This window comes from Oncorhynchus kisutch, unplaced genomic scaffold, assembly GCF_002021735.2.
Source record: "Oncorhynchus kisutch isolate 150728-3 unplaced genomic scaffold, Okis_V2 scaffold3034, whole genome shotgun sequence".
Taxonomy (NCBI): domain Eukaryota; kingdom Metazoa; phylum Chordata; class Actinopteri; order Salmoniformes; family Salmonidae; genus Oncorhynchus; species Oncorhynchus kisutch.
Window position 1 is genome coordinate 27 of NW_022264979.1, and position 10891 is coordinate 10917.

At 40.5% G+C, this 10891-nt stretch overlaps 1 long non-coding RNA gene across 1 annotated transcript; it reads left to right on the top strand.

Moving 5' to 3' along the window:
- Positions 1-3097: 3097 nt before the first annotated feature.
- Positions 3098-3657, top strand: LOC116371231 (uncharacterized). Its single transcript, XR_004208906.1, has 3 exons — positions 3098-3270; positions 3367-3463; positions 3539-3657. It is a non-coding gene; the product is annotated as an uncharacterized LOC116371231 (long non-coding RNA).
- Positions 3658-10891: the final 7234 nt, after the last annotated feature.

A 10891-nucleotide genomic window follows, 5' to 3' on the forward strand; every position in this document is an offset into this window, starting at 1 on the left:
ACCATAGTTTACACTCTGATGCCGTGTTCAAATCAACTGACGACTTCAGTGCATTCAAGACAATGGGGTACTCCAGTTGAGATCACCATAAGTCTGACAGACGCTTACGTGATAACCTGACTGCATTGTATGGCGTTAGCATTAGCTCATATTTAGTACCAGCTTCAAAAGTGTTTTACACACGTGTCCATTACAATCTAGGCAAGAATCAGAAGGCATGAATAAAACGTTAAGTACATTATACTTACGGTACGATGCAGTAGAAACGACAACACGTGACACAGAAAATAAGGCACTTTGATAGGAATACACGCATGTCCACAGTTATTTGTAAGGAAGGCAATAAATGTGCAAGGACTGTATACTTGATCTGGGGAAGTGCTTGGGCTTTCTTTTGAAGGAAAGTTTGTCCAGCTCATTAAATTCTCAAATCTAAATGGTCTGCAACTGTGAAATGGGCTACTTTTGTGAATGAATGAGGCAAAATTAGAAGTTGAAACGGCTTCTAGAAAATTAGCAGGTAGTGTGCCTTGGTCTGAGGTCAGCGCGGGTTAAATGTCCACATGTTGGAACGGTGAGTGCATTCTGACATCACGCGCATGAAATCAACTCCCACTGGGGCGACTGTTGAAGATATTTGGAACTTGTGTGTGAAAAGGTTAATGTTGGCATTACCTACACCTTTTTACTCAATGTTATCCTTTTGGTTTGCTACAGTTCAGTGTTGTGCCAAGCTGATGGTCAGTCAAATGGAAATCGAGCTGCTGGCAAGCTTGGCTTGCCTTTCCGATTGGTTACATAAAACTGCTCTTAACACTGACTGAATAGTTGTTGGTTTTGGGTTGAATTCAGGCACAAGTGACCTCTTGTATTTAAAACAGTTATTGCACTAAACCTAAAGGATTGTTCAGATGCCTGTGCAGCATGGATGTTTGAAACTGAATAGGATCAGTTGACAGGATCCCCAGAAGTTGATGCCGCTTTCAATGGAATTTCCTGTCCTAGAGAATGCGCTAATTGGGAGTTGCTAAACATGAACAAATACCACGGTCAAGTGTAGCAGCATCTTGCTAACCTTATTTAGCTAGCTAATGTTCATATTTTTTATTTGGGTGAGCACTTTGCCACAGATGGACATGCTGGCCTAATTTATCTCAAGAATTTAAATTGGGTTACTATAGAAAGATGACTTATTTTTCCTACATTGTAATGGGCTACAATGACTTATGATTATGCACGCTGCAAATGACCCTTTATTTTGTGGGTGCCTTTTCAGTATCTGGATACATGTTACACCAAGCAGTGTAGTGAAGCAACTTTATTGGTCAAAACCATTCATTTGGGGGATCGGGTTTGCTATGAAATCATGCAATTTGACAATTTTTATGAATTGGTATCAACCTAAGTTTGGCCATGTGGACACGGCGTAACTTCGCAGCTGTTTATTAAATCAGCAATGTCATAGCAGTTTAAAAAAAACAGGCTGAAATGTTTTGTATATCATAGGAAAAGACAACATTCACATGGCTGTGCACAAAATGGGTAGTTCAGATTTGTCACTTCAGCTACAACTATATCGTTGTGCAAAATCCTTACCATCGTCTGTCAGCTCAAGTGATTTGTACTGGTGTAGGTGTTTCTCTTAATATAACATCTTCAGCTTTCACAAATTCCTTTTTGCTAATATCTGGCAGTTAAACGGTAAAGGATAAACCTCCCAAAGATGCAAATAAAAAAAGTAGGCCTAAACTGTCAATGCGTAGGTTACTTTGTATAGTAGAGCTGCGCCCTTCACAGAAGTCCTCCGTGTGACTCCGATGCCGTGGGTGTAGAATTTATTTTGTGTGACCAATTTTTCTCCAACAGCGGAAGAATTGCTCTGGCGCATTGCATGAAGTTCTTGTTTAAAATGAAGTACTTGTGTTGATGATACCGACTGTCTCTTCGGCAACTTTGGTTAAACCACGATCAATATTCTGGTCAGACTACAGGCGACCTTTCTGAATCATTTAGAATTAAGAACCATTTAGAGGGACATCTCACCTCATGTCAATGGAATTGAATATACATGTTAGACCAAAATAAATATTGTTGACGGAAAGCCCAATTTCTGTTCTTTAAAATAAAAACGTAGGATTTGGGGTGCCGAGGAAGCGGTTTTAAAGTTACCGTCTCCCGACGTAAACTCTAGATGGTAGAAATCTATTAAATTGATAGTCAACTTATTAACTTTACATCGTATCCTCCTTGCAGCTGCAAAAACCCCAGCCTTATGATTCAGTACTATACAAGTTGGTTTAATTGAATTACTAGCTAACTAAATAACACAGGCTAAACACACAGGTGACACAATGACAGCTTGTTACAAGGTTTCTCTTCACACCCCCCACCGTTCCGTAAGGGACACTTATCATTGATACATTTTTGAACACACGAACCGGCACCAGCTTGGAGTAAAAGCATGAATGTATTTGTGGGATGCCGCCGTGGAAAGGTAGGTGGTTGGTCTTCTCTCTGATTGGCTACATGAGGTCACAATGTCGTCAGTTGTCCGTGGCTCCAATGTCTAGTCTTGAACAGAACTACAGGATGGATTTTCCTTTCACACGTTCTGGAAGATAGGCTAATCAACCCTGTCGCTGATTCCTCAGTGGGTGATGAGTAGGATGGTTTGGATGTGGTAGCAGAATGGTCCCACTTAAGTTCATTTTCTAGGTTAGGAAAGTTCCAAACGTCTAGCTTGCGCCTCACGGTTTTCTGGTCTAATGTTAATTTCTGTTACCATTCCTTTTATGCACTCAGAGATTAGCTATAGAAAATGAATGTCATATTGGTTTTTATTTTGTGATTTTTACTAAACGCGCTTACTCTACAGGTAGGACGTCTCTAGCCTTTACATTGTATATGAAATATGTCTTGAAAAAACAAAGGTGATTGTTGTTGGGTAAAGCCTGTTAGCAAAAACATTCCTTTAGTTCATACTGGAGGGGGAGAACCCACTTCTGCTGTAAATTGATCTGATCCTCACAGGACAGTCATGACACCACCACAAGACTTCGTACACAAGGCGGTTGGGGTTTGCAGCGTTTTCTTGTTCATAACTTAGTCCCTCTCTCTACACTGGCAGCTGTGAGAACCCCGAGGATCCATACCGTGTGGTCTTCCACCCGGTAGAAGTTGACGCCAGGGTCCGCTTCCCCCCCTCACGTCAAACGCTTTGAGGCCTTTATGTTTTCCTTCGCCGGTGATGCGGTTGAGCCGAGTGGCCAGGTAACAAAGTTCACCCAACAATCTTTATTCTTTAATTTTGTGAGTGGCAATCATCCCTTTAAAAAAAACTGACACCATCAAATCTTTGATTCCTAGGTCTTTGTCCATTGTGATGTGGTCATCTGTGATGCCAGTTGTCCCACTGGCGGCCCCTGTAGTGGACAATGTGTGAATCAGGACAACCTGAAAAGAGGTAGGTCTTGTTTTATGCTTTTCAGACCCTGGCAGACCATAACTGAACTAATAGGTTCGCTCTCTCTCTCAACAGGTCAACGACATGTCAAAGACCTCTTTGAGGAGCGTCATGTATATGTTTCTTCTGGATACATTCTTTGGGTGTAATGTATTGTTCTAACATGTCAAATAAAGTGTTCTATATAAAACAATCCTAACCGTTGGAGCTACCTTAACACCATGTCGTAGGCTTGTCATCTGACATGTATCAATCAAGCCTTTTGTAAGCATGGAACTCTGAACCATCCACCGGAGGGAGATAAGTGTTGCGCAACTATTTCCCATCTAGGACAAACAATGGGTGACGAAACAAAAGCTTTCCATTGTCCAGTAGGATGAACTGACTCAATGTTATAGCAGATGGTGGTTTGCCAAAGTGAAACCAGCAGGGCTGTGGTTGGATGCAGTGTTGGTAATTTTCAACTGAAATTACAACTTTCCTTGATACCTCTCACTAGCTTGGTTTCCATCCAAATATGGACATTTCTTCTTCAATGATATGCATGTCAATCTCATGGCTCAAATGGGAAGAGCATGACTTCATCGCTACTTGTTTGTGTAAGAAGTGTTGACAAGCTGAATGTACCGAGCTGTCTGTTTTAAACTCGCGCACAGCTCAGACACCCATGCATTCCCCAAGTCCGAACTACGAAGGTAGAGCCATGAATACGTTGCAATCTATTCCGCATCAGGACTAGATTTCAACACACACCGTACGGAACAGCGGGGACTGAAGACACTCCTTAAAGTTGCGAGCTTGCACCGCGGAACGGTTTCATTGCTCCAGACCACCACAAGGGGGAGTTTGCGCAATCATTATGCATTTGGGTCCCAAGGCTTTGGGATGACCAGACTAATTTTGACACGAGCCACCCTTGCCTTGTGGCGCTCAACGAAGATTGCTGACAAAACAGATGGAAGTTGTCTTAACGAGTCAAGCAAATGTACAAATTTGAGAGGAATGTGATAATGTAGAGACGTGGCTATATATATATATTATTTTTTCTTTTTTTCTTTTGTTAAGTTAAATTACAAAAATCTCTATTTAGCAAGGTCAGACGAGCTAGTGTTAGAATGAATTTGTCTTTCAGGGACTCCTGAGAACCAACAAACCAGGATGTTGTCTTGTGAAACAGTGGCTGTAAAGCATTGACTGCACAATTGTAAACTTGCCTTGTAATGCAGCTAAAGTAACATGGCTAGCTATTTACTTGCTTGAGTCGGATTAAAAATAACTGTTGCCGCTCTGGGTATGGACCCTAAAACGTAGTTCTGAACTAATATTCATATCAATCAATGACCCTGAAGTCAATGGCATTAATGAAGCCTAGAGTAGAATATACCTTTATTGTGCCAAGGATGCAAGACCTATATACACATGTATTTTAGTTAATACCACGTATGAGATTCCCATCTTGTAGCCTGGTGAATATATTCACCGATCATGTACTCTTCCTTGGCAAATAAAGGTGTGGTTCTGGTATGACAGACACTTTCAGTCATATCAAACGATGCGGTGTCTGTATATTACAATTATACACTTCAGTGTTTACTGCTCCTGGGATATCAATGATTACACATTGTAACTATATAATAGACTAAACATGATTGATTTGTAATTCATATATACAGGGAAAAAACGTATGCATATCTAACTCCATTAATCTGAGGACACAGGATAGTATTTCAACCAGTGGAGAATGTGAAACGCTTTATTGAAGTGCATTTTATTTATAATATTATACGAGTTCAATCTTGGGCGGGCAGGTGGGTAGAGCGTTGGACTAGTAACCAGAAGGTTGCAAGATCAAATCCCTGAGCCGAGAAGGTAAATCTGCCCCTGAACAAGGCAGTTCCTAGGCTGTCATTCTTATCTGACATGCCTAGTTAAAGGGTAACTACACCCCAAAATCTGTCTTATTTGGTTTCCTGCTAGGGTTAAACGTTGTCGTGGACATAGAACATCCAATCATGTTAAATTTCTATTAAAAAGGTGTACATTTTAGAGAGCGAAAACCTATAGATGCAGGGACAAACGGTCAACGTGTTACGGTTTTCTAGGTGTGAAGGAGAGTCGGACCAAACTGCAGCGTGTAGATTTCGATCCATGTTTAATGAACTACGTACAACACGAATAAACACAAAACAAAGACCGTAACGAAAACCGAAATAGCCTATACTGGTGCAAACTAACATAGTATCCTCTAAGGACAATCACCCACGACAAACTCAAAGAATATGGCTGCCTAAATATGGTTCCCAATCAGAGACAACGATAAGCACCTGCCTCTAATTGAGAACCACTCCAGACAGCCATAGACCTTGCTAGTTAACCCCACTAGCTACAATCCCAAAAACATACACACCAAAACCCCAAGACAAAACACACCACAATACAAAAACTCCATGCCACACCCTGGCCTGACCCAATACATGAAGAAAAACACAGAATACTTAGACCAGGGCGTGACACATGGAGACTTACCCAGAAAGACTCACAGCTTTAATCGCTGCCAAAGGTGATTCTAACATGTATTGTGAATACTTATGTAAATTAGATATTTCTGTATTTCATTTTCAATACATTTGAGAATTTATTTTTTGAACATGTTTTCACTTTGTCATTATGGGGTATTGTCTGCAGTTGGTTGAGAACATTTTTAAAAAACTATAATTTAATCCATTTGGAACTCAGGCTGTAAGAAAACAAAATGAGGAATAAGTTAAGGGGTATGAACACCTTCTGAAGGCACTGTATATCTGCAAGAAAGTGATAAATGAGCGACTCTTTGAAAGGGGGTCATATATACATTGCCTTATAAAAAGTTTAAAAAGCTATCATGCTATAATCGGCATTGTTTCTCAGACCAAATCTTCATTCTGGTTTAAACAAAGCAATCTGATCATGCTCCAGTAATTACACGCTACAGGGAATTTAAAAAAAATGGCTTCTGCAAAGCACATCCATACGTCCAATCAACATCCACACATTGATTTCATTCTTCGGGTCTTTATTCAAACACAAACATACTTGGAATAAAATGCTGTTTCAGTATCTTGTTGCAGGTTGTGCAATGTTCAAAAGTGTGTGAGAGTTTAGCATTAATGTGTGTGGGGTCAAGTTTGGACGGTCGTACATATGCAAATAGGCAATATTGTAAATTTCAGGACCATGGACAGCAGCAATATCGGCATAGCGATATCTGTCATTCAGCACCACATGACAGTAGAAAGCGGCCATCTCATGTGAAGTTGGCACTGGGGAAATCCCATGTAATGAGAAACGAGGCCTAGGAGGCAAAAAGACTGAAGGAGAAGACTCCCACAAGAACTCTATGCTAAACTGTTCTGCCACATTCATTTCAAATGTTACATCTTTCGATTTGTAAATAATAGGGAATACATCTGCAAATAATTGAAACTAATTATTCAAACTACACTGTACAACTTTAGTGTGTCTGTGCATCATAGGTACAACAGTAAGCAATTCCGTTCTCAAATGTCTGTTTATTGTGAGAAACAACATGAAAAACACCTGTTAGATCATTACAATGCAGACTGTCGTGCATTTTTACTATTACCAACAAGACAACGAAGTGATACGTGTCATGGAGACTAAAAACGGATACTTTCCAAACACCAAAAGTTCCTACGCTGAGCAATATTGTTTACTACACTATTATTCATACAATCCAAGTCATACGTTTATTGTCATTCATACTCTTATTTTTAACCGAATATCATTGCAAAAGTGTTCATTGTGTCAATTCAGAGCTCGGAAATATTGGAATAATGTGATTAAGGGGACTGACACTCAAGGCACACAACAGGATAACACAACAACCACATTTTCAATTGACAATCATTGCTTTAAATGGATGTGGTCGATTGTTTATATATGCCTACACAAATCTATGTATTTAACTTGTAAACCAAGGTTGGATTAGTTGGTCTGTTCTAATTGCAGCATATTGGACGACTCCACCATCATTGATCATTCGCGACTTTAAGTCATTCCTGTTATCTCTAGAGCATCCCGTATATATATAGCGCCGCATTACTTCCCCATCTTACCATGGATAGGGTTTGGTGCATTCCGGAGCTCATTTATGGTCCCACAAAGGTAATCTTTAGGAGAAATTCATTTTAGCATACTGTAAATGCCTGTGCATAATGTGCATAACATAGCATAATAATTTTCATTATCTTCCAAGGAATTCTGTAGAAGCAGCCTTTATTTTCAGACTCTGCAGGCCTGCTGGGAGGAAACATATTACAATAAGCAGGTAAGATTCATCCCACAAAAACATAAACAACAGAAAGAGAGTTGTATTTCAAGACAATTTAGAGAAGGTGGTCATGAGAGTTCTTAATATCACTTGCAAATTGTGAGGCATGAGCAGTTGTGAAATGTTGCGAGAGGCCCTTCTGAAAGAACATGATATGAATGAACATACAATATACTTTAAAAAAAGTATTGTAAGGCTTGAGACAATTAAGACATGGATTATGTATGTGTGCCATTCAGAGGGTGAATGGGCAAGACAAAATATTTACATGCCTTTCAACGGGGCATGGTAGTAGGTGCCAGGGGTACCTGTTTATGTCAAGAACTGCAACGCTGCTGGGTTTTTTACGCTCAACAGTTTCCCGTGTGTATCAAGAATGGTCCACCACTCAAAAGACATACAGCCAACTTGACACAACTGTGGGAAGCATTGGAGTCAACATGGGCCAGCATTGTACACTTCAGTACATTAATAGTATTGGTACTGTGTTCTTGCCGTAACCTGTAAAGCTGGCGCAGCCTGCGAGGCAGTGGGAGGTGTAGGTGATGCCGTTGTCTGAACACACAGGGTCCCACTCCCCAGCCAAGCAGTAGCAGTCTCTGTTACACTCTGACAACAGGCTGCCATCGTACACCAGGGGACCTGGGGGACAGAGAAAATGGCTGGTAATAATGATGTTTAAATAATTGTTGCTGAACTATCATTGACACAGGCACAGTGACAAAACAGCCAGGAATCCTGGCTCTGTAACAACCATACTGTATATTCCCACAAGTGGGAGCCCCGGCACAAGCCCATGTGTGTTTTGGTCTAGCTCTCCCTCATATTCCACTGATCAAAACGTTTGTTTTTATCAACCCACCAACCAACCAATCAGATGTCATATTTACTCGTTGTAGGACACAGACCAGCCACCTGAACGTTGTCACACTTAGTGCCAGACTGCAGAGGGAGGAGGAGGTAGGCCATGAAGGAGGTGACGAAAGACAGCTGGGCTCCAGACACAACGCCAAGCTATACCTCTTCATCAGTAGACCTCCCAGGAATATCCCCACTGCACCCACAGGCAGGTTCAACTCACCTGGAAAAGTTATACTCACACGTCTTTAGTGCTACCAGTGTGCTGGAGTTTCATTTCCACTCATGTTCAACAAACCTACAGGGGATGGGAGAGAACAAAAAAAGTGTATTTAATGCCATTCAACATCAGTGCTGACAGGAGGGAACATTTCAGTTGGAGCATGTCCAGGTTTCTATGGCTTCGTTGAGACAGGCAGCCCAATTCAGTCATTGTTTTGAGTAATTGTTGTAACTTTAATGTGTTCCAGTTTAAGTTAATTCATTGAGCTGTAATTAAAGATATTTCTTTACAGTTATTTACATATGTAATTGTATTGGTTAGTATAGAATTACGCTTTTGACTGCAAGTCCCAGAATGCCTTGCGACAGGAACGGGAGTGAGAACGCGCCAGTTATGTGCAGGTGCAAAGTGATTAAGCTGACCTTTCCGCTAGCATCTTACCTGCATTGCTCTGTAGAATCTAAAGTTCTTAAATGTAACGTGAACAAGTAATATTACTAAAATATGCGTTCATATCCACCCGGAAGTCCCGAGTCATTACTTTGAAGACAGTTATTCTAAAAGTAATTGCTCTTTTGACCAATCAGATATGCTCTGAAAAAGAGCTGATCTGAATTACGTGATAATTTCCCATCATTATTGAACAGGCTAGTGGGTCTCCAGTTGTCTATATAAAGAGTATCCTTATTAAGTTTGTGAATCAAAGTAATTACACCTTGTTTTAAGGATGCCAGGAACTCCCCATTTTCTATTGATTCTTGAAACATAGCAAGAATGAAAGGAATCAATTTATCATTGAATGCTTTATAAAACTCGCTTATTAAACCATCATTTCCAGGGGACCTATTGTCCTTAAGGCTTTTAATACAGTCTTTTATCTCAATTTCAGATAACTCATCATCACAAAAATCCCTGAAATCATTATCTATCTTAGCAATGTTTGCAACACGTCATGCTCTTATCAACTGAGCTACGAAGGAGCACGTCGAAGTCACTAGAATGATGACAAGCCATTTTAAGGGATTCTAAAGGGAATCAGAATTCCAAACTAATTTCTATGGCAACACAGTTGTCAATTTTGTAAACAATCATTTTCGAACGTGTGTTGCCAAGAGACATCTAACTGACGTTCAATGGAACGTTTTCTGTGCGAAAACAAAAATTTTGCTGCTGACAACAAACTTGTTTGATTTTTGAGACCTGAGAACAATCGACTGGAAAATGCCTGGGTGCTTTTCAAGACTGGCGGAGAGAGTGCGTGGACGTCGGCGGCCTACTGCGTCGACAGGTTGTTCAAATTCATTTGTGGCTTGTTTTTCTTGTCTTTTTCTGTTTTGCAGGGTTCGTGATCGTCGACAGCGACAGCGAATTCGAAGAGGGTATGTGGAGTTTACAACTCTTCTTTGACTACATTTAACAATGTCATTATAATTTGCGAAATGTTGTTGTGTATTTCTATCATTCAGACTTGGCAAAAATGCTTGTGCTCGAGATGTTGTAGCTTGCTAGCTAACATGAACTTTAGTAACTGTTGCTAAGCAATCAACTTTTGCTACCTAGCTAGCTAGTATTAGAAATCTTGCTATTTTTTTAAATGTCCTAACAATAGTTTATTTTATATTCCAATGTTCCTAATTTTAGAAACAACTGTCCTGGATGAGGTCCAGTTGGATGTGCCATTGGATGATGTGCCAGATGTTCCACAGCTGCCAGTCCTCCTTGATGTCCAGAATGCTGCTATCATCCTTGAGGATGTGTCAGATGTGCAGACTATCCTTGAGGTACAATTTTCTGAAAGTTTGGGGTTTTATGTTTGAAAAATATCCCAGATATTCAAGTTGTGTCTCTTTAACATGAAACAAATCTCTTGTCTGCTTTCTGCTTTAGGAGGCCACTGGCATTTGGCAGTTGATTCTGATTAGGTTCAGCCCCCAGTACTGTGGGCCTGTTGTGATCAGGGTAAGAGACCCCCCCCCCCCCCCCCACACACACACACACACAGTCACCACATCACTGT